The sequence below is a fragment of the Ammodytes marinus genome (genome assembly GCF_949987685.1).
Source record: "Ammodytes marinus genome assembly, chromosome: 6".
Classification (NCBI taxonomy): Eukaryota; Metazoa; Chordata; class Actinopteri; order Uranoscopiformes; family Ammodytidae; genus Ammodytes; species Ammodytes marinus.
The window spans coordinates 8,426,217-8,449,382 of NC_137235.1; the positions used below are offsets into that span (position 1 = coordinate 8,426,217).

Below are 23,166 nucleotides of genomic sequence, written 5' to 3' on the forward strand. Positions count from 1 at the left end.
CTGTATGTGGTGAAAAAAATAAAGTTTCTGCTAGCCCCCTCTGCAACAGTATAATGCTGAGTTCAGCTACAACAACGTCTTCCCCAGACTCCTTAAAATGAATGTGCTGATGGCCATCTCCATAAGACTATAACTATGCATAAGTACCTCATACAACGCCACTTCAAAAATACTGAACTATCTGCTCAAGACAGATCAAGTATTATGACAGAGTTGCCGTGCCCCCCTCTGCCCTCTTGACTTTTTATGGGTAGTGAACTGAATTGCAGCTGTGGTGTGGAAAACACTCCACTCCTTGGACATTATCGTGTTTTTTGCAGCATATCGCAGATGGTGCCGTCCTTCTGGCTTCATCCACCTGTGACCTTCTGATGTGCAGTTGAGCCTTTCACTGGCGAGCGTGAAGCGGCTGGGAATGGGGGTGAGCACCTTCAAATCTGAGGTCGTGGTTCTTTTACAGAGTGAGTCGGTTGGCTGTGTTTTTCGGAGGACATGGGGCAGCAGCTGTATCAGGTGCAGGGAACAGAATAGCTTGGGGTACATTTCAGCTAAGAGTTCAAGAGGGGCCAGGTGATTGACAGCTGCTGTTTGCTGCAGCAGTGTATGTGGAGGAATACCAGACTGTGCGTGGTGTAGGGAAGGAGCTAATCCATAATGGAGGGGCTACAATTTACAGATAAACACGCAGTCTTCGTCCTTGGACGCCTGCCGTTAAGACGTGTCACCTTGGAGGAGATTTTGTGTAAGATTAAAAGAAAGCAATGGGTAATTATATTTCTCCAACTGGTTTGAGAATTCCCACTGCAGTTGGTTCCTTGAGGAATAACTAGAAGAAGAAACTTGGAGAAGTGTCTGTTGTCCATCATCATATTTGGTCCAGATGTAATCCTGAATAGGGCCAGCAGCTGTAGAAAATTGATTTTATTATCAGGTTGTGCATTGGTAGAAGGTACAATATGTGGAGAAAAATAGCTACCTAAACCAGAGCTGAAAGGATGATTCAATGCATTGATTATGCAATCAGCAGAAAATAAATCAAACAGCTACGATAACAATTGAGTTGTAGCCTCTCAAATGAAAACTGACTTAATTAAATGTAGTCAGATTTTAAACTGTTCGTCAGACAACACAACCTTGTGTTCTAGGAAATGCATTAGTCACTATTATCTGAAGTTTTTAGACTATGATCAATTGTTGTTACCAAATGAACAATTGATACATTAATCAATACGGGAATAAAATGTGATGTACAACACCAACCCCAAATGTTCTTGCTGTCCTACTTCAGCATATCTCTTACTGTAAACTGTCAAGAAGTGGCATTTTCAAAGGAGAGAAAAAATGACCAGAAAAAGTTATTTTCCACCCACAATAAGACTACAAATCAGTGAGTAAGAGTAGGGAAGACATGTTGGTGAGGGTAGGCATTGGTATTTATTTTTTCTGCTATATTTCATACAAGTAAAGTTGAGTGAGTACGCATGTTATTTTCTGGTAGATTTTCCCAACCAGTCAAAGATTCACAGTAGCAACCTTTGAGTCACTGTCCCACTTCTCTGACCTCCATACTGACCCACTTCTCATAATATGTCATTTCAATAACTGATTCAGGAAAAACTTGCCAGAGAAAATTACTCTACATTTTCGTTAGAAAATATGCACACGCATTATTTCATTTTACATGACAGTTGCTTTCAATAGTAACCGCACTGTTAATCCCTCATGAGGATAAAAATAATGTACTTAATCAAATATTAAAACATATCCCTTTTCCTTTTATATTACATTATGTATTAGCGCAGGAAACTCAACATTCCTTGTTGAATCAAATGTGATAAGCATTTTTTCTTTTTCATCTCTTCTCTGCCATGGAACTGTGCAACTGATGCTCCCTCCTCCATCTGAGCGGCTGCCCTTGAACTATTAAATATTTTGTGCGCAGAATCTCAGTGCGAACATATGAACAGCAGCCAGAGTTGTGATGAGATGAAGAGACAGAAACGGAGTGGTGTAGGGAAAGATAGAGTAAACCAGAGAAGAGTTGTGTTGTGTTTCTGAGGTGATGCCCACTTTGGCAAGTCAAACTCCCTTCACCGCTCTGTTCTGCTCTGCTCCACTCTGCGTGGGTTGTTGCTGTATAAATAACGCTCTCGGAGCAGATCAGAGAGAGAGGGAGAGAAAAAGAGAGAGGGAGAGAGAATGAGGGAGTGAGAAAATGAGGGAGGGAATAACAGCACAGGGAGATATGTGGGGGACACATTGGGGGAAAGAAGAAAAAAGGGAAAGAGAAAGACAAAGAAGGAGGAACTCAGTTGATCAGAGTGATATTAGATGTTCAAGATGAAGAGAGAGCCAACTGAGAAGAACTGTGTGTGTGTGTGTGTGTGTGTGTGTGTGTGTGTGTGTGTGTGTGTGTGTGTGTGTGTGTGTGTGTGTGTGTGTGTGTGTGTGTGTGTGTGTGTGAAGAGAGGGAGAGAGAGATTGAGAGAGAGAGAGAAAGAGAGAGAGCAAGAGAGAGCGAGGGAGAGAGAGGCAGAGAGTAAAGATTGAGGGGGCTTGTAGAATAATTGAACCATATATGGTAACAGTTAAGTATGAGGCGATTTGAGAGGTTGAGAGAGAGACAGAACAAGTGTGAGAGAGAAATGGATGTGAAGATGTACAGTAGGAACCCTTCACAGAACGAGAGAGAGAGAGAGAGTGTGTGTGTGTGTGTGTGTGTGTGTGTGTGTGTGTGTGTGTGTGTGTGTGTGTGTGTGTGTGTGTGTGTGTGTGTGTGTGTGTGTGGGGCGTGTGTCATGAGATGGCCTGTCTTAGGCGGTGCTTGTATGACACCATCCGCATTAGTCATGGGGAAGATGATTAATAGTGTAAAGATACTGCAGCAGTGCATCACTGCCAAACAGCAGATCTCGAGGCATTTTGTTAACCTTCACCACAGCTAACTCTAGCATACATTTTTTTTAAATTTGCATTCGTCGACATATTGATTTTATATCTATTATTGATGATACATTTTTGAAAGGTACAGAAGTGAGGAAGGAGAATGCCAATTTCGGGGATGGTGCTTTTTTTTTGTTAATGGAGTGTGCTCTATTCAGATCTAAGAAGCATTGTTTTTTTTAACTTATTTGATTGGGTTATTTGATGGACATTCATTTCTCTACACAGTTTTTGCACTTTTGTTTCAAATATTCACTTTGAAAACCTTATGAAGGAGTTGTTCATTTGCAATTGCACTCAAATTCTGATATCATACCTTTGAACTTCAACAGTTCAAAACAGATCAGCGATGAATTCAAATTGTCTACATTTCTGAGTACTTTTTGCTCTTTTTATTAGAAGTGCCATGGGATTTACTCTAGCCTCCTATATAACAAACAGATTCAATAAAAAAACTAAACATGGCTTCCACTTCCATCCTGCTGGTGACCAAACCGTGCCCGTACCTGCCTCAGGATATCTAAATAATTTAGTCAACATTGTCATAGTGACATAATACTTGTCGAGCAGCTCTTCTTGAAGTCACACACTTACAACCCTCTTGTTAGTAATGATATTAATCTCTGGGAAGGCTCAAGGGACAGATACAATTGTAATTTTATTCCCATTAATTTCAAAGCACCACCATTGAAATGAAAGAGCCAATTTTTCAGGCTGTCATAAAGTCATCATTCAGCGCTTGTCTTTCCTTTTGACAGTAAGTGAAATAGACACAGTCCAAGCTCTCCTTACTACGTTTTATATGACATTGTTTATATGACAAGGTTACTCAAGTACTGAAGAATCTATGACAGCAGTCCATAAATCTCTCCATAACGCCCCAAATACCTCACGTTTGCCCTTCTGTCAAGCAACCTCCAGCCGGCACGTGATCCAAAGCTCAATGTCACAATATCACAAGAAATCTCTCCTTCACTTAACATTCAACCGCAGCCTTTTAAAGTCACCCTATATATACAGTATTGACATTATTTAAATGTATGATATTGTTTGACAGCCGGAAGATAAGTGTTAATGCAAAGCTTTTATTGTAATAACTTATATTTTTGGGTTATTGTCGACGGGTAGCCTGGAAATCCAGACCTGCTGCTTGCAAATTTAAATCCGCTCAGCCTGTTGGTCTGGACATGAACAATTGGAGCTCATTAATTATGTCGGAAAATTAGGAGCTACCAATCAAATCGTTTGATCTGATATGGGCGGGCGAGCCCTATGTACTGTATGGGGCTATGGGGCGGATGTAACCGGATGACGACAGTGCTGTGCATTCGCCGCCTAAGCCGTGATGGTCATCAACAAAGATGGCTGTGTGGATACGTTGTTTGAGTTTGAAACAGCTTTGGCCTCAACACTTAACGATTTGGAAGACGGCACTCAAATCTTTCATTAGCAAGAAAGAAGAATTTTCTGTTTTGCCGACCGACCACAACAAAAGTTTAATTTACCACTTAACCCAGCTGTTCGCTAAACGAACGGGGCTTAATACGTCACCTTATTAATTGCTCTTATTGGTTGTAGTGCTATCCAATTGCGTGCAGTGGTATTTGAAATGCACGCATAGGTGCCGCTCCTTGAGTTGGGAAGGTCTATTACTCGTGGCCAGACCCTATATCGTTTTAGATGTGGGTCTGGATTTCCGGGCTATATGACGGGGTCTTAAAACCTGCATATTTCCAATCAGCTTCGTGCATATCCTCCATCATGTATATTCTCCATGATTCTAAATTATCTGAAGGCAGGTCTGTTTATTGTGATAAGTCCAAAAAACAAAGATAGCTGACCTTTCCCATTCATACTGGGTGAATGTCAACTTATTCAGCCATGGACAATGGAGGTTCCAGCAGTAATTACTTTTGTGTGTGGGGTAATATAAAACTTAGAAATCTAACAGACTTAAACAGTGAAATGTTGAGTAAATTTGTTTTTATAAACATGACTGGAGGATGGAATTTATCATACTTATTTGAACATTTAAAGTGGTAAACAAAAAATTAAACCATTATTAATTGTGTCGCAGCAGCAGCTGTGTGTGTGTGTGTGTGTGTGTGTGCGTGCGTGGCGAGGAAATGAGCAATATGGAATAAAATGACCTACCTCGCTGCAGCAGTTTAATGATGGCCAGAGGTGTTGCTGATGCTGATGATGCGTCCTAGAACATTGTTCTCCAGACCAATACTAATCAGCTGTTATTGGTACGAGGCTAGCTAGAGCAGAGGACTTGGATTAGACGTAATATGAGAGAGGCTTATCATTACGCCCGGTTAATGATGGCCAGCGGTGCTACAAGCCTGACACATCCTAAAAGATTGTGTTACAGACCAGCACACAAACACAGAAGCAGCTGCTTTACATCACGTGTGCGGATGGCTTCGTATAGATTACGTTCGTGTTTGATTAGTTCTAGTGCAAGTTGTAGTTATTAAATACAATTATTTAAATCCTGTTCATCCTGTCCTCGTTCTCGTGTGTTTCCTGTCTACTCTCTAATTGGAATGGAGTGGGGGGGGGGTAAAAAAGAAAGTTGAACAACCACCTCATATGACTTCGGTTTATAGCAATCCAGTTCACAAGTGACTACACGATAATCTCGATAATGGAGTTTCCTGTGTGGCAGCAGGCACATTGTCATTACAAATGTACCGGAGGGCAGTAAAGATTTTAGACCCCATCGACAAAGCCTGGCCTCTGTTAGCTCTGTGTAAATGCCTTCTCTCTGGTGCCCCATTGAATTTCCTGGTTTTTCCTTTTTTATTACAGTAACTTGTGCTTTGACAGACCGGCAATGATCGGGACATTTCTACACCAGGACTCTGAGCAGACGTTCTTTATCCCCGTATGAATGATCCGTGAAATGACGCACAGAGTAAAACTAATCCGGCTTAAATAGTGTTTTTTTGTTTGAACAGCACGGCTCGGTTCTTCTGCAGGGGCCAGTTCACTATAGCCAGTATTTTACCAGCGTGAATGTTGGCAGATTGGGGCTGGGCGAGCCTAATTCAGGTGCCAAGCGGAGTGTTAAATGCTACCTATATGTGATGCGGGCCTATGGCTCCTGTTGCTATAATGAGAGCGGCTTGTTTTTTCAGTCTCACCCCGGCTGCTGCTAATTGCCTTAATTGAGTGAGTGACCTACATCTGAGGGAGGCTTCGGTGGATCAGCAGAACAGCTGGCAAAAACCTGCGAAAGGAAGGGGAAGGGAGGGAGAGAGGGAGGGTTGAAAGAAAAAAAGGATGAGATGGAAAGAATGAGGGAGAAATTAGGAGAGACAGAAGAGGATGCAGTAATAATGATGATAATAAACTTTATTTGTATGGCTCCTTTCATACAAGAGGGCCTTACAATGAAATAGAAATGGAATGAACATAAACACAGGGATGTAAAGCCATAAAAGAAAGTAAGATGAAAAAATAAAACACACTTGATTAAAGAGGCAAAAAAGATAAATAAGATAAAACAAAGTAAAAAAGAAAGAAAAAAATATGTCTAACTCTGAACAGATTGTTGAAATAAACTTCTTAGCAGCGTGACAACTCCTAATTCTCTTTAAATGTCTTGTTTTATGAAAATAAAAAAATTGTCTTCACACGTGCTTGGCTGGAGACCTACATCATGATTGTTGGACCCAGTTAAGCATCAAACATACTATCAAAGCCAAAATCTGCAAGTGGAAAGACAGAGACGGAGGAAAATGCAAGTGGAACGCATTAAAGGGGCAAGAAAAAGGGACAGGAGGAGAAGGCTGGCAGTGACATCATGCTTTTAGAGCTGGGGCCGGCCCTCAGGCCAGTACTGAATACACTCCTGACAGTCTTGTGTACTTCCCTTGGACTGAATTATTCAACACGCTCCTGATGGAGAGACTGACTGTGTGTGTGGTTGTGTGTGTGTGTGTGTGTGTGTGTGCGCGTGCGTGTGTGCATGCATTTCTGCACATTTGTCTACAGAGCAAGAGAGAAGACTTCAAATCCTGCATGCATTTTTGTGAATACAACTTTTCTTTCTTTCTGTGGTAGAAAGAGTGTAGGAGAGAGAGAGAGAGAGAGATGCTTGGAGTCATTGAATGGACTTGTGATGTGTGGGTGTCTGCTCAGTGTATGTGCATGTGGCCGAGTGTGTGGACACGTCTGTCAAGTCTGTTGAAGCAAATGTGTACTTTCTGTGTTTCAGAGTTGGTTCGGCTGAGTTTTTGTTCCCACCTCAAAATAAGAAAATGTGCTCAATCATTCCTCTTTCTCCCAATGAATCTTACCAGACTGCTTGCCAGTGGCCTCACCCAAACCGAACACACACACACACACACACACACACACACACACACACACACACACACACACACACACACACACACACACACACACACACACACACACACACACACACACACACACACACACACACACGGCCTCCCTCACTCTGTGTTTTTTTTTACTTAACGCTGCAGTGCTCGTCCTTGTGCCCCCAATATTTTTGTTTTCATATGCGTGGGTGTGTGTTCTATGCATTATTGGCGTGTGGGTCTGATGTGTGTGTGTTTTGGCCAGTCTGTGTGTGTGTGGATATGTGTGCGTGCCAGCATAAGTGTGTGGACAGCGAGCATTGGGGTTTGATCCTGTGCTAATGATCTCCCAGTGGCTCAAACTTCTTCTGTGTTGAGCAGGAAGGGAGGAAGTGGGAGGCAGAGAGAGCGGAGAGAGGGAGAAGAAGTGAACAGTGCCTGATCATGATCCACACCATCCCTGTCACACCACTAATACACTGCTCTTGTACAGCAACCCCGCACCACCTCCACTGTCACCGGCAACCACAGCCCCTCCACCCACTGCATGTTGATGTGCTCGATGCATCGAGAGCTGCAGTGTCTCACCTGCTGGTGACAGAAGGATGGAAGGAGGGGTGGATGAATGGACAGATGGATAGAGAGAGAGAGAGAGAGAGAGAGAGAGAGAGTGTGTGCATGTAATGTGTGTGATACTCTCGCTCTCCTCAGCAGACAGTCAGATATTGGTTCTGAGCCTTTTTCTCTTGTTTCTTTTTATTGACTGTCTCTCTCTTCCAATTCAAGTCAATTCAAAAAGCTCAACTGGCCTGACTCCTATAGAAATTCAGTATTGCCAAAGCATTACAGATATTACAAAATAGAACAAATGAGAATAATCAGACAACAGCATATAGTATGAAAATAATACAGACAATATCGCACATAAAATAGTCAACTTAAATTATAACAAAGAACATTTATAGCCTAATACATTTAAATAATGATAATAAATAGATAATATAAAACTAAAGATATTTAAATGTATCTAAAGAAAACTATATATTATATTAGAACTAAAGATCAGAATGAAAAAAAATGTCTTTCTTTCCTTCTTTCTGTCCATCTCTCCGTCAATCTGCCGCCTCCCCTCCTCTCTCCTCTCCTCTCTCCCTGTCAACTCTCGGCTCATCCTCTTGCCTACATGGACTGTAATGCACTTTTGTTTTCTGAACGGGTTAGCACTTCCTCTGCTTCCCCTCCGTCCGTCCGGGTCTTCTTTTCTTTCCCTCTCCTCCCTTCTCCTCCCTCCCCATCTGTCTCACTAATAGGAGGCCTGGTAATTTAGCCCCTTCCATCCTTCCTCTCCATTGCTCCTGTCTCCTCCCTTCTCCTCTCCTCGCCCGCTGCCTGATAGAGCGCACTCACACACACCCACAGATACGGACATAAAAATACATACGCGCCAGTACAGATTTTCCCGATGTGTGTCTGTGTGTTTGTCTCCAGGTTGGGTACTGGCTAATAGGGCGTAGTAGGTAATGGCAGCCGTAGCCTATTATCTCTGCTCTGCTGTCTAATAGCCACTGGCTTTAAGCATCTGCCATGTAGCTGCTCTAACTCCCCCGATGGACACTTAGCAACTTAACGCATACAATAAGAGACACACGCGTGCGCACACACAAACACACACACACACACACACACACACACACACACACACACACACACACACAAACAAACACAAACAAACACATACACATGTACAACCCACCCCCACATGCACAGTGTAGATGTGAAACACACCGGCAAAAGTCATTTGTGCGTATGTGAGTTTGTCAATGCACGTGTGGGTGCTTGTAGGTGTGTGTGTGTATGTGTGTGTGTGTGTGTGTGCGCGCGCTTATCCCACCTAACACACCGTGCCCTGATCGGTATGCTGTCTTTTCCTTGGGGCAGCACAGCCTTCCTTTAATTAGTAAAGGAAATAGATTTACCTATCTGATCTTTGACACGTTGACTATACAGACATAAACACACACACACACACACACACACACACTCACACGTGCGCTCACACACACACGCATATGTGAACGCATGCAATCAATCACACAGCACATTGAAAGCCATCCATTACTGTGGATGACTTTCAATGTATTAGTGTGGTGGAATGCCAGAGCGGGAAGCATACACATTTTGTTTTCAGGTGTGTGTGCTCGCTTTAGTGTGTGTGTGTGTGTGTGTGTGTGTGTGCGTGCGTGCGTGCGTGCGTGTGTGTGTGTGTGTGCATACGTGTGTGTGTGCGTGTGTGTTTGTGCATGTGAGATAGAGTGTGTGTCCGAGGGAGAGATGAATCTGCTCCCATCTGTAGACTGACCATTGATTTGCCATGGTAACAATGGATGGTGACTGTCATGTGAACAAAAGCGATGAGAACAAGTGTCTGGATAGGAGAGGGAAGGAGAGAGGAGGAGGCGGCGTATGGGGAATGGGAATAGAGGAGACCAGTGTTGGTATTAACCTGGGAATAATGCACTAACATGGGGATAAACTCAGAGGCAGAGGCTGGATGGGAGGATTACCGCGTGTTAGCCTGTTGCCGCTTTGACAAAATGAAGCAACAAGATATTCTGTGTGTGCGTTTAAAAAAAGCAAGAGCGTGGGCACAATAGTGTCGTGGGAGTATTTTTTGGTATAAAAAGGCTTACACAGACCTGAGCAAGGCTTATATATAATGAATGAATCCCCCCCTCCCCCTCCCCCTTCCCCACTGTCAGCTACTTTTCTCTACAGAATTAGTGATTTTTCTAACCCCCTACTTTTATCGTAAACAATCTTGAGAAAAAAATAAAAACAACTTTCCAGCATCAATCACCGTGTCCTCCCTTCAACCGACCGACATGCCCTATGGTGGCCTGTGTCACTGTATAAACTTAGTCTGGTGGTATGGAAGTGAACACAATGCCTCCACTGTCAACAACTCCCTTAAGAAACACTGGGCTAATGTCATTTTTAAGCAAAGTGGGGGATAAACCAATGTTTTAGTATTCAGCAGCCCGCAGCTCTTCTCTTAAAGCAGAAAGACAACACATGATGAATTGTCTAATTAATCCTTTTGGCTTGTGGCATTTCTACACCAGCCAGAACCTTTTTGTTTTATGATGGCGCTGGACAAATGCCCTGACCCCCCGCCCCCCCACATATCCTGGCTGGCCATCCTCTTCTCACACCCGCGGCGCTTGGCCCGTGTTCGCACGGTCCGGCAATCAACGGCGAGGTTTTCAGCTGGGACAGGCTGACTCACCGCTCGCTACCATTTTTAACACCAGGCCTAAGGTTTCTCAAGTCCAACGGAGTCACCATAAGTGGGTTGAGGGAGACAGAGAGAGAGAGAGAGAGAGAGAGAGAGAGAGAGAAAGAGGAAGAGAGAGTGTGTTTTTCTTCTTTTTTTTTTTACCCTAAGGCACTTCAGCTATAAATATCAAACTGGAAATTCTTTGATTTACCAATGAAGGCTGCCAGAGGAAGGAGGAGGATGCAGGATCTTTCTCAGTTCTTGTGCCTTTTTTAAAATCCATTCACCCTGATAGGGGAAAGAGAGAGGAACTGGGGGAGGAATACGGTTGGCTGTGTCATTACATTTCCTGTGTAGGGGGAATGAAATAACATTAACATCTCTTTCTCTCTGAAGCTCTATAAGTCAAACACTTATGATTGCTCAAACAGCACACACCACAGATCATATTCATTTTTGCCACACACAGAGGCGTGTGCATGTATGGGTATGTGTGCGTGTGTGTCCATGTGCCTGTGTGTGTGTGTGTGTCTATGTGTGTGTCCATGTGCCTGCGTTTGTGTGTGTGTGTGTGTGTGTGTGTGTGTCCGTGTGCCCGTGTGTGTGGATGTCAAAGCCTGGACAGACACTTCAGTTTTAATAAAGCAGAAACCTTTCAGCACTCTGGCGGATCCTGCTGTAATCTCTCCTAAACAGGTGTTGTGATTAGCCCTGCCGTGGGCAGCATCCTGACACTTGGACAGGCAGGGCCGACCATGCACACAACCACCGGCTACCTATACCACTCTGGAGACATATCTCACCGCTGGTGCTTGGCAAGCGCACTCTCTGCCATCCAGCACAATGTGCTTGGTTAAAGTTCTGCAGGAAATAAGTTTTACTTTGCTCAGCCAAATAATTATGTAATTTCTTTAAAATATTCTTGTTGATTCCTTGTACACTATGGCTCTCGATTTGTAGCCGACAGCATAGATGGATGGATTGATGGATGAATCGATGGTTTCTATGAACATGCAAAACACAGCTGATAATTGCATCGCCTTTGTATTTATCAACTCATTACTACATCAAATCAATATATTAATGTGAGAACTTATTTGACCATGAGGTTAACATTCTGATACATATGAAGTATGTATAAAACAGCTATCAGCTTGCTGTTCAGTCCCGATTAGGAATAAAACTCTTCCTAAGAACGTCTGCATTAGTAAGTTTTGCTAATTAAATCAAATTGCTGTAAGAGCCTGTTTTGAGCTCTCTGCCCAGAAACTAGGCTGTTTCACTTTCGCATATTTTTACTTCTTATGTGTCAGTGTCTGACAGTAGCTCCCTTTTTATTCCGCCATAATTATTTTATATTTACAATTTTTTTCCCCGATTCACTAAATACATTGTGAAGGATCATTACTAGGCACACAAAATATACAAATACATGTTTTATATACAGGTCCTTCTCATATAATTAGCATATTGTGATAAAGTTGATTATTTTCCATAATGTAATGATAATAATTGAACTTTCATATATTTTAGATTCATTGCACACCAACTGAAATATTTCAGGTCTTTTGTTGTTTTAATACTGAGGATTTTGGCATACAGCTCATGAAAACCCCAAATTCCTATCCCAAAAAATTAGCATATCATGAAAAGGTACTCTAAACGAGCTCTTAACCTAATCATCTGAATCAACTAATTAACTCTAAACACCTGCAAAAGATTCCTGAGGCTTTTAAAAACTCCCAGCCTGGTTCATTACTCAAAACCGCAATCATGGGTAATATAAGACTGCCGACCTGACTGCTGTCCAGAAGGCCATCATTGACACCCTCAAGCAAGAGGGTAAGACACAGAAAGACATTTCGGAGTGAATAGGCTGTTCCCAGAGTGCTGTATCAAGGCACCTCAGTGGGAAGTCTGTGGGAAGGAAAAAGTGTGGCAGAAAACGCTGCACAACCAGAAGAGGTGACCGGACCCTGAGGAGGATCGTGGAGAAGGGCCGATTCCAGACCTTGGGGGACCTGCGGAAGCAGTGGACTGAGTCTGGAGTAGAAACATCCAGAGCCACCGTGCACAGGCGTGTGCAGGAAATGGGCTATAGGTGCCGCATTCCCCAGGTCAAGCCACTTTTGAACCAGAAACAGCGGCAGAAGCACCTGACCTGGGCTACAGAGAAGCAGCACTGGACTGTTGCTCAGTGGTCCAAAGTACTTTTTTCGGATGAAAGCAAATTTTGCATGTCCTTCGGAAATCAAGGTGCCAGAGTCTGGAGGAAGACTGGGGAGAAGGAAATGCCAAAATGCCTGAAGTCCAGTGTCAAGTACCCACAGTCAGTGATGGTCTGGGGTGCCATGTCAGCTGCTGGTGTTGGTCCACTGTGTTTTATCAAAGGCAGGGTCAATGCAGCTAGCTATCAGGAGATTTTGGAGCACTTCATGCTTCCATCTGCTGAAAAGCTTTATGGAGATGAAGATTTAATTTTTCAACAAGACCTGGCACCTGCTCACAGTGCCAAAACCACTGGTAAATGGTTTACTGACCATGGTATTACTGTGCTCAATTGGCCTGCCAACTCTCCTGACCTGAACCCCATAGAGAATCTGTGTGATATTGTGAAGAGGAAGTTGAGAGACACCAGACCCAACACTGTGGATGAGCTTAAGGCCGCTATCGAAGCATCCTGGGCCTCCATAACACCTCAGCAGTGCCACAGGCTGATTGCCTCCATGCCACGCCGCATTGAAGCAGTCATTTCTGCGAAAGGATTCCCGACCAAGTATTGAGTGCATAACTGAACATAATTATTTGAAGGTTGACTTTTTTGTATTAAAAACACTTTTCTTTTATTGGTCGGATGAAATATGCTAATTTTTTGAGATAGGGATTTTTGGTTTTTCTTTACTTTTTTGCCAAAATCATCAATATTAAAACAATAAAAGGCTTGAACTACTTCAGTTGTGTGTAATGAATCTAAAATATATGAAAGTCTAATGTTTATCAGTACATTACAGAAAATATTGAACTTTATCCCAATATGCTAATTATATGAGAAGGACCTGTATATGTTTTACGATGATAGAATAATATGAGGAAATAGCAAGAATTCAGAAAAATAAATTAGTTAAACATTCGGGCTGCTTTTACTTAACTATTCATTAACACTCACTAATTATATAATGAATAATTCAGCATTTATTGATTAAGAATCTGCTTTGGTCCAAAGGAACGCCTTAATGGTCCAAGTGTCAAATGGTGAATATAACATTGATGAAGAACTAGAAATATTACAAATCACAGTATTTGATTTACTATGCACAACAGCATTCCAGATAGGGTCAATAAAAGGCTGTGTGGTAATGTGTGTCCATGGTAGAGATATCTTACCTGATTCAATCCCTAGGTACATAAAACTAGCAGTGTGATTGTTAAATCACTAATATCCTGCAACTCTCTTCGTGTTTTAATAAATCATTCTTTGTTTTTCCTACAGTAAGAAATCAAAACAGAACTAAAAAAAAACTTGACTGACACGTTGACAGAAAATAAAAGTATTACACAGGAAGGATGGATGACTTTACATTCTTCAAGGCAGCAATGTGTCTGCAAGCTGAATTTAATGGATTTTTGAAAAGCAAATGTGAGTTTATGACTTACCTGCGATAATTAAGGCAAACCTGCAGTAGAATAGAGTGTCTTAGTTTCTGAGTGGTGGCTTCAGAATTGTTTAGGTCATTAGTAACAATGGGAAAAATGTCAAATTATTACACTGGTATAGTGAAATAAATAGAAAATGCTAAAGGCATCACATCTCAGTCACAAATTAAGTGTCTTGAGAGCTAAACACCCTCTCTATTGAAGCAGAATAGTAGAAACTGCATAAGGATCTGAATCTTTATAAGCAATGGAAGAAATTTGAACCACTGTTGAATACTAGAAGTTGATATTTTTAGATCGATACATTTAAATAGAACTCTTTCAGACACAAAATTGAAATTATAACATTTGGCCTGTCCTATAGATTCAGAATGTGCTCTGTAAATCATTTAATCCGAGATAGAGTGAATAATATGCACATCTGAAGTTGTTACCTTTCCCCCTTTATTATTAATGGCCAAACAAACTCTGAACCCAACAACTGTATTTGTCATAGCGAGAGACTAATATGATCTGTTCCGCTGCAGGTGGAACTTCATAATTCCTGTTTATAAAATTCAAATGAATACCTCCTATTTTGTGTCCATACTTGTCTGTCACGTGATTTCAGTAATACAAACATACTGGCCACTGCAGTAGGTCCAGTAGGTCTCTGTTACTCAGACAAGTGGTTTGTTAAAAAACATATTTAAGAGGAGTATATGTAGCCGGCCTGCTGCTGCTTCGGCTAATTCTGCGTTGTGTAATGAACGTGAGTCGGGACAACTGCTTTCTTGCTGAGGGAGTCTTTATTTTTCTGGGTTCTGGGATCAGAAAACAATAACCAGCACAGCCATTAATGATGTGCTCAACACGGCAAATTGCCGACTCGAGAACATATTAAAGATATGCTTATTAATGGATAAACAATTTCACAAAAACACTTATTAAACAAATTAAATTAATTAAAAGTACATTAAAATAAATACACAGATAGGCCTTTCACACCGCCGCAAAATCGGAGCTAGTTCCGGGCTAGTTCGGAGCTAGAGCCAGTGTTTTGGTTTCACAACGCCAGAGAACCGGCTCCGGGCTGTAAAAACCGGTTCAACTCAAACCCCAGGATTGAGCAGGGTTTGAGGTAAGAACTGCTTGCACCAGCGGCCGGGGGAGGGATTATCCTGACCAACCAAACCAACTCAAACCTCATGCCCGCCATATTTAAAAACACCGCTACTACGAGACGTAAACATAACATAATTACCGAACGTAACGATGAAATTGGCCGGCAAAAATACGCTGTATGGGTCCTGTTTGCCAAGTAGGGTGACCAGATCCCAATTCACCAGATGTGGGACAAAGACTAAGTTTGTGCGGGACAATGTGCCGTTTTTTTTAGCAAAATAAACTTGTGTCACCACCGGTAATGCCAGAGACACATCTTTCTATATTGAAAAACACTATCTTTAGATCAGCGCGCAGCAGTTAAGTTACACATAGAGCATTAAGGCTGCGGCTTCACATTAAAAGTATTTCACTGGCTTTACATTAGCATTTCACTGGACAAACGTGAGTTGGCTTTTATTTTGAAGTAACATGAAAGTAAACGCAGAAGCAGGCAGCACCTTCACAGCATGGACATACACAGAGCCCACTGAGCCGGGCAGCGTGACAAACGGAGACACACACACGCACACACACACACACACACACACAGATAAAGTGAGAGCCAACACGTGTAAAAATAAGACGTATTCGCCGCTGTTGTTGTGCTTAAAGCTAGCGCTAGCTTTAGCGTTAGCCACGAGAGCAGCGGCGTCATGACGTTGCTCTCTTGCCGGCTCCATGGCTGGCTCTGGTCGTTGTGAAACCAACCGGTTCATAACTGGGATAAGGCTGTAACCAGTTTTGAACTGGCCCCAGCACCAGCCCGGAACTGGCTCATGGTTCTTTTTGGTGTGAAAGGCCTAAGAGAGCTCACATACCTGGGATCAGAAAACAATAACCAGCACGGCCATTAATGATGTGCTCGACACGTGAACTCCTTTAAAACACAAGGAGACACGAGCACATGAGACTCACTACAACAAAAACTGCCATACTGGATATATAACAACATTCCTACACTAAAACGAGCGTCTAACATGACTAAACAGCAACTTCCTCAAAACATTATTTACAAATCGGTTACAGGTTTTACCGTGTTTAATCACTTATATACATTCATTTAGAGGAGCATTGCACATTCTTACCTCTCTTCATCATGGCAAATTGCGACTGAAGAGGCAAAATAACAGGAAGTGACCTCACGGGTAACAACAGAATCACACATCCCAGGGTTTCAAAATAAAAGCTCTCGAAACAAATATTCATTAATACAGAAATGTATAAAGGAAAAAATAAATAAATTAAAGGCATAAAAGGATTATTGGTTAAATATAATTATACACCGGTAAGTGTTTGGTTGGAAGAAGGCAAATGTGTTTTGGAGTGTCAGGAGACGTCGCTGTACTCCAGTCCCCATATAACATTCTGCGGTTGTGACGTAATGCTGTGCGCTTTGGCAGTGCAGGGCCGCTCCGTTGTCCATTACATGCTTGTTTGAGTTAGTGGTTGAGATCTAATCTGCTTCACTAGTCAGAGCTAGGCTATGCTAGCTCGGGGGCTCTGCGCTATGTGTTAAATGCTATTCTGTGTTTGCCTGGGGAGTGTGAGGCTGTTAAATACCACATAACAGTAGATGTAAGCATTGGGACTTACCTCTTGTTAAATACTAAAGTAGGCTTTGTTAGAATCGGGAGTTTATGTGTGCCAGCTAAATGGTATAGTCTTGTCAGTCAATCCTGTGTATGTAGCCATATGTTCGGTTAGTGGGGTTTGGGACATGTCTTTGTGTTAAAAAAAAATGGTGCTTCAGGGAGTGCAGGCTTGTTAGCTATTGAGGGACCTGCCTTTACATTTTGTTATTGTCAGGAGAATTTCTTTATGCTATGTCTTTGCTGTAGAGGTTGTCGACTGTGTTCACAGCTTTCAGCAATGTTCAAGGGAAGACGTTTGATGTTACATGTTTGAGTATTTATGCTCATAAAACTGTTATGTGTTGTATTTTCCCGAGTCTCAACACAGTACAAACGTTGAGACATCAATAAATCAATGTGTGTGTGTGTGTGTGTGTGTGTGTGTGTGTGTGTGTGTGTGTGTGTGTGTGTGTGTGTGTGTGTGTGTGTGCGTGTGTGTGTGTGTGTGTGTAAATGTCTTGGTGGTGGTTAAGAAAGCACCATTAAACTGCTGACACTACTGTCGATAAAGTAATTATCTCTTCCTGAATGGATAATCTTTGAATGTGTTACTTCTGACGCTGGTCAATGAACAGACATTTCCTCTCAAAGGATACCCTAGGTGTGTGTGTGTGGCCTAAGTGGCTTTCCTGAGCTAATTCTTTGTGAGCAAATGGGTTTAGAGCAGTGTTTGCAAGCACTCAGGTTTACAGAATTAAGGCTGCAACAGTTAGAGTGTCTGGTCTAACAGTGTAGCTTTTTGGTGCAGTTTTAATGCTTAACAGGAGCCTGTTTATGGTGCCTACCTTGCATCCTTCTAACATGCTCACCTGCAGTGTTTAATTAATCCTAATTACACCGTTACCATTCAACATTGCCAGAAAGATTTTAGCCTAGAAAAATATTCTGTAATACCTGAGGTGACCGTCCTTTGCCTGGATTGTGATTATTTTGTAACAGTCAGACGAATATAGTGTCGGACACTGATCTTTTTTCAGGGTATGTCTTCAATATAACATTACATCCGTATCTACTAGTTGTATTCAGAATCTGTGTGTTGTAAATTGTCCCAAAGTGGTTTGAAAGAACACATTTTTAGTTCGCTCTACAGGCCCTGTCACAGCAGACATTTAGAACGTGTTAAAGGAGCAGCAGAGGTGTAATTAATAATGTTAAGGGTGGATGAACTGAGTGCAATCTTCAGTGTTATTAATTACTACGCCAGGCCAAAATGTCTGCTGTGTAAAACGCTTATTAAAGACCCCAAATACAAGACAGCTTTGATTAAGAGACCAGCCATCTGTTTGCCACACCATGGGTTGGACTTGTTCAGATAAGTAATATACCATATACCATTACACCATCATTTACATATTTTAATTGTACTGTGAAATTAAATGTTCAAATAATCAACTATTTCGTAAAATAACCAGCAAATATGAGTGTAATCATATTTTGAAATGGAGGTTAACCAGAGTGGACGTGACACATTCTTGGTATTGCACCTCTCAATAAAATATTGCAAACTGTCTCAAAAGTGCCTGCATGTGATGTTTCTCCAAGAGTAAATTCTCCGTTTGATTATTCTGACTCAAATATCATCCGGAATTGCTGCAAGAAAGTATTCCCTTGGATTCCTGCATGGCCAATGAGACAGCTATGACCTTGAGTTCAAGTACGGTTTCATGTTCATCGTGGTGGAAGCACATTAATTTCACTTTATGTGGACGGGACGTTCTCATTGCCTACTGTGGCGGTAACCTTGTGTCAGTTACCTTGTACGTGAAACCTCAAGGACTTGGAAAATATTTTTTTCTGCCCTGTGCAGCCAGGGAATTTAAATTTTTCAATCCTCTAGATTAGAATAATGTTTGGATGTAATCTACCACTCAACTTTGGGCTGAACCTATTTATTATTACTCTTTAAAACTACATTGGTAGTGCCTCCAATTTCGACTCTGCTCTTCTGGGGATTCTGAGATTTGTATGTGACCCTTCCAGCCCCAGTCAATTTAACTTTTTTGACACAGGACCTATTTTGCCATGCTTGGTTATTTGCACTTTTGTGCAGACTTAAGTGGGATAGTGCTTAACAGCCTCTGGGGGCCGTACTTTGTCAGGCCAACTTAATGTAGCAGCACGATACTAACTGACCTACTGCATGAAATATTAATAAAGCATACTGCTGGCCTCACCATCATCGTCCTCCTCATCCCCATCTATGTCTCATTATCCTGGAAACTATCTCCATTCTCTTCATTTGTGCTGCATGTCATGAACTCTTCTTACAGCCTTTCAATCATCGCTGATTAGCTTACTGCTTTGGTCTCAGCTCCTCCTCCTGCATTTCTAGAAATGTGTCAGTTCGTCCCTCATTTGCCTGGATCTGTGCAACCATCTCCAGCTTTTTTTAATCCGATTGTTGTAAACAAAGTTAGAATTTGACATCAAATTGCACTTTTGTGTGTGCAATTGAGAGAGGATAAGTAAGATACTGCTTTGGATTTGGCGGTGTTTTATTTATTGGTATGCTGGCTCATGAGGAAAGCTATATTTTCAGGGGCCTGTGCACATGTGTGTGTGCTGTGTGCACATGTGTGTGTGCTGTGTGCACATGTGTGTGCGCTGTGTGCATGAACGTGGGTGGATGTAAAACTCTACATGAAGTTCATGTATTTGTATAATTTATGGGCAATGTCTTCAGTAAATCTCTAGGTATGTGGGTTATAATGTGGAAATACATTTTATGGTGTGTGTGTGTGTGTGTGTGTGTGTGTGTGTGTGTGTGTGTGTGTGTGTGTGTGTGTGTGTGTGTGTGTGTGTGTGTGTGTGTGTGTGTGTGTGTGTGTGTGCATTATTTACAACAAGCTTCTTGGTGGACTTGTGTGATTTGATGAGAAGATGCAGGTCTGTGTCAACGTCTTTTTATCTTTTATAATTCAGCATCCACCAGCAACTGTCTTCTTCTCCTGAAAAGAGTCGTTATAAATCCTCTCCTCTATATCAAAGATAAGACTCGGATGACAAAATATTAACAAGTGTAAAAGTATGTTATGAACATGTATGACATGTAGCACAACACCTCAGCAGTCCCTCCTACCTGTCATCATATAAGGGGCCACCGTCTATGTGAATTCATACAATAATAATATTAAGAACCAAAGCTGCATCAGAGGGGTTTGTTTAATAAATGTAAGAACTTCTCTGTGATGTATTTTGAAATGTGATTACCAACTTCTTAATTTTTCTATTCAAGCTTTAACTGATCGTAATTATCATTATTGATTATACATACTTTTTTTATTGTCAATTGAGTGGCTACAATGTCCACATTGAGTCTCTAGAGCTTGAAGTGACATATTAAAACAATGTCTTATGTCCAACAACTAACAAACCATCAGCTATTGAACCAAAAAAGAGCAACAAATTATTACATTTGAGATTTAGCAGATTTTGGGCTTGTTTGCTTGATAAATGACCCAAAGCATAATTTGGGCATATTATATTATAGCAGCAAAACATTCAGGGTATCAAAACTAATTTGGAAGTGAGAAGCATAAATAATTACCCAAACGATTTATTTTAAAAATCACTCACAGACTATGACCTTTTAGCAGCCATAGTTGTGCGCACACCGGTTTTCTGTGCTTTGTGAAGAAAAGAAAACAGTCAGCTATCAATACACAACTGTTGGTTTGAACATTCTATATGGAGGCCCAATTATTCCTGTTAAATGATGCTTTTTCTTATAATTTGGCCCTGCAGAGGGTATTAGGCTCTGCCACAATAAATCTACTGAGCCCCCTCGTAACGTACATTTACGATGATTTTAAATTCAACCTTTACCCAAGCAAACAGCAGATAGTAGGCAACGGCACCAGGCCTTATATCTACTGTTCATCTAACCTACATTGGCTGGCTCCACTGGCTTGATGGCAGGTTTATCTTAATGCCATCTAGTCTTACAGATAGACACTAGTTATATCAGAAAACTTAGTCTGACCTATTGTGCCTTTAAATTCTGCTTGAATCCTATCTCCACCCAGGCTAAGAGCAGTTTGTCTTCGGCACTATACCCGGCCTTATATCTACATTATCTGCTCAGGCTTAACTACATTGGCTGGCCCCGCTGGCTTGATAGACAGGTTCAATGGATTTGTGTGCCCTCTCTTTCGGGTGTAGATAATCTGATGAAAACTGTCTCTTATAACCATCTGATCGTCTAACTGCTCAGATCTGTCTTGGCGATCTAATTATGTTCATATTTTCCCAGATCGCAACAATTGCACTACAGAGGACAATGTAGTAATAACATGTAATGTGCAAAACTACGAAAAAGCTATGCACCCTATTATCAGGAGATTATCCTTATAAAAAATAACAGGTTGTTTTTGTGGAGCTGATTCATTGTTAAAGGGATTGTTTGTTTAAACACTGATTTGCATGCGAGCTGTGCCGGTTGTACACTTGTACTGTACTTGCACCGGTGCGAGGGTGTGAGTGGGTGTTTGTGCGTGTGAGTATCTGTGCTTGTGTGTCGGTGTTATCTGGGCAAAACTGAGGCTGTGCCTGTTGCCACACAGAAGGAGATTTTTCTTTTCTTTTTTGTTCTAAACCTAAACTACAGTATAAAGCCAGTACACACCTATAAACACACACACACACACACACACACACACACACACACACACACACACACTCACTCACACACACACACACACACACACACACACACACACACACACACACACACACACACACACACACACAGATTTCACACACATTAAAATCTTTTTGAAGTACATTTCATTCTCTCTCCATCCTACTTTTCTCCCTTTTTTGTCGCTTGGAGGAGGGAGGAGGGGGGGGCTTAAATCTCTGCGGGGCCTGCTTTATGTGTGCGATGGCCAGATAGAGCCAAGGGCTTTTTGTTAAATTTGGGAACAAAACTGGAGCCAGAATATAGCTGTACACTACATGCATATACGCCTACTCAAACACCACACACACACACACACACACACACGAGGCGAGGGCAAAGAGGCAGGAGGTGACAGCTGATTATCCATGTGTGTCTACTTGGGCTTTGATGTATAATGTGTCACGTTCTTTGATGCCCTCTGTGGAAGAAGTGTCAGAGCATGTGCGTGTTTGTATGTGTGTGTGTGTGTGTGCGTGTTTGTATGTGTGTGTGTGTGTGTGTGTGTGTGTGTGTGTATGTGTGTGTGTGTGTGTGTGTTTGTGCTTGTGTTTGTGTGGAAGCAAAAAAAGGGGTCTTTTGAGGAGGTTCAATGTTTGTGTCCCTATTACTCTCACTCATCTTCCACCTCTTTCGGCAGCAAGTATCTCAATCTCACTTACAAGACTGGACCATTTTAGCCCCTTCTTATTCTGCCATATCCAGCACTTTTCTGTTCCTGCCTGTCCCCTCCTCTTCACTGCCTCCTCTTTTGGTGGATGGGCTGAGATTGCTGCTGCCCATTTTGTTGTGTCCCAAGGGTGGGGAACTCAGCTTTACACCCTTTCGCAAACACACATTCTGCAATCATTAGCAACTTATTTCACACTCACTTTGGGTTTCATTGGGTTTAATGGCTGCTTTGGTTTTTGGCAAATGCTCACTGCTTTGCCTCTAACTCTCACACTGACCCCTCCCCTTCCCAGTTTCCTTCCAATACCGAGTGAGACTTAAATGATTAAACCGTACATGGCATTGTGAATGAATGCCGTAATATCTGGAGACGATATATCCTCGCACTTCAAATGAGACTGCTATGCAATGACATCACATATTTTGCAGTGTAAAATAAGGATGTTCAGCATGAGTCACTCCCCTTACATTTTAAACACTTAGCCAGATCAATAATACAACGCTATACAAAGTGAGCAAAACGGGTAGAGCATGGGTATTTGGCTCAAGTAGCTTTTCCGGGACAATGCATGGACGGCCGTTGTCGTCTTGGCTACTGAGGGCGGAAGTGAATCAAACCTGTGAGTTATCAGGCAGTTATCTCCCACTATTAAGGCCCCTTCTGTCTGGCCACCATTCACTCTTGCAGTGTGTCACAATGAATCTCACTCTCAGTATCACTCTCCCTCTTCTTCTTCATATTATACCCCCCAAACCCCCTCTCCCCAACACTTACACTGTCTCTCTCTCTTATCTCCCTCATTCTCCTGGGCCTGCCTCACTGATTGC

General features: G+C 42.0%; 1 protein-coding gene across 1 annotated transcript in view; it reads left to right on the top strand.

Moving 5' to 3' along the window:
* Positions 1–23,166, top strand: part of grin2ab (glutamate receptor, ionotropic, N-methyl D-aspartate 2A, b) — a gene marked incomplete at both ends in the record, with an annotated part of 95,500 nt that overhangs the window by 42,092 nt on the left and 30,242 nt on the right. The gene's annotated exons all lie outside the window — the stretch shown is intronic.